This window comes from Arvicola amphibius, chromosome 11 (assembly GCF_903992535.2).
Source record: "Arvicola amphibius chromosome 11, mArvAmp1.2, whole genome shotgun sequence".
NCBI classification, from domain to species: domain Eukaryota; kingdom Metazoa; phylum Chordata; class Mammalia; order Rodentia; family Cricetidae; genus Arvicola; species Arvicola amphibius.
In genome coordinates this window covers 44,924,077-44,926,065 of record NC_052057.2, presented here as the reverse complement: position 1 = coordinate 44,926,065, position 1,989 = coordinate 44,924,077, and positions in this window count along the sequence as shown.

The window sequence follows — 1,989 nt, the reverse complement described above, 5'->3', positions numbered from 1 at the left end:
GAGTATCTGGCAAATCCTTGCCCAGCGCTCATCACACTGTTTGGAGCTCCATGGTGGCAGAATTGGGCTTTCATCCATGGGTGTGCCTTAGCAGATTCTGACATGTGAAAGCTCAGTATTACTGAGTCAATGAATAGACCTGAAACACTGCTGAAATAGAGGCAGTTTACTGATGATATAATTAGAAACTACTTCCAGGCAGAGTAAATATTTAAAACATTACTCAGTGTTGGAGTATGATTCATCAATAAATCCTATTTCAGAGGGAAGAGGCAACTGGACAGGGCTGCCTTTTTCTAGATCTTGCACTACCTTTTTGCTATTTAATGTTTTTTACTTTTGTGCTTTTTGTTGGTGATTTTGTTTAAAATGATCACCAAAGGTAGTGTTAAAATGCCATCTCATGTTCCTGAGGGGCAAAAATACAACGATGTGAGTTATGGAGAAAATACGCTCAGGCAGAAGTTAATATTCTACTGGTCAGGAGTTCAATGTTAAGGAGTCACTAACATATATTAACATGTCTTCTAAACAAGTTTCCCGTTGATGAAACGGTATTAACAGAAGCCTGTAGAAACCCCATACTTCCCTTACACATGGGGTTCAGGATTTGCAATTTCTGAATTCCAGACTTCACAAAATATAACCATAATGAAAAACAACTGTACACATGGTTTTCTAATTCCTCAAAGTCTTAAAAGAAAACTTATGACATTTTTCTAGCCAGAAGCAATAAAAAAAACAGAAAGAGGGAGAAAACACCAAAATCCACCACTACTGCATATTTTAATGTAATATATTAAAATTTATTACTTTCTGAGTAGTATTCATTGAGATTATTAACATTCTCTAAAAGGCCTTATAGTTTAAAAATTAAAGAATTCAATAGGAGAGAAAGGTAAAGCACCCTAGATAATAATACCTTAATTTTGAGAACATTCACATATGGACCATTCTTCCATCTGGACGCAGGCCCTCGCTGGTCCAGTCCTGCTTAGGTCAGTGTACACACTCCACAATAAATCCTACATTAATCAAAAGCTTTGTGCTTCTACTTACAGCAGCATATGAAATCACTGTTTAAAGCCACCACTCCATTGGCTATTGTAAACAATTCTCCACGCTTGGACACAAGGATATTTAGCCAAGACTTCTGAAGACTACAACAGAGGAAGCATTTTGATTTTTATATTTGTTTAAACTGTTCAACCTTGAGGCATACAATAAGCTGAAGTTTCTAGCTCATATTTAACTACAATAAGACTATCTCCCCAAAGGTCATCAAATGTTTATAAATCCTGTAGAAACTCACACACATCAATGGGTGGACTCTAAGCTATAGCATTCCTCACTTTTAGACTAGACACAAGACAAATGTTATACAGAACTCACACATAAATATTGAGTGCCTGGGTACCATAGGAGTAGAGGTTAACAAAGCAGTTTTATTGTTATAAAACATTCTAGCTCCATTTTTATAGCTCCCAAAAGGTACCAATCTACTGAAACTAGTACGCCCATAGGCTGTAGCTACCCTTTTCTTTACTGTGGAAGTAAAGCAGAAGGGCTCTGCAAACATGGATGGAAAACACCCAGGCACTACAGCCACTGCAGTGCTTTGAGGAACCTCTTGAAGGACTACAGCCACAATTCCATCCACACAGGGAAGACAGAGGAAATGAGCAAGCCATAGTTCCTAAGATTTCAATATACAGAATGCACTTTCTCACAATTAAAGGTCATCTTTAGTCAAACACTCAGGGGGAAACAGCCTAAAGAAAGATGAAGAACTTACATATTCCACCACTTACTAACTATAACAGTCACTGTGATTGTAGGAAAGTATTTAGTGCTCACTATCAGTGTGTAAGATTGTAGCTCCAAGGAATGAATGCTTGTAAGTAAACAAATGTTTTAAAAGCTCTGTAACTAAAGTGTGTAAAAAAAATGAAATGGCAGAACTAGTTTGAATCAATTAGAGTCCAATGG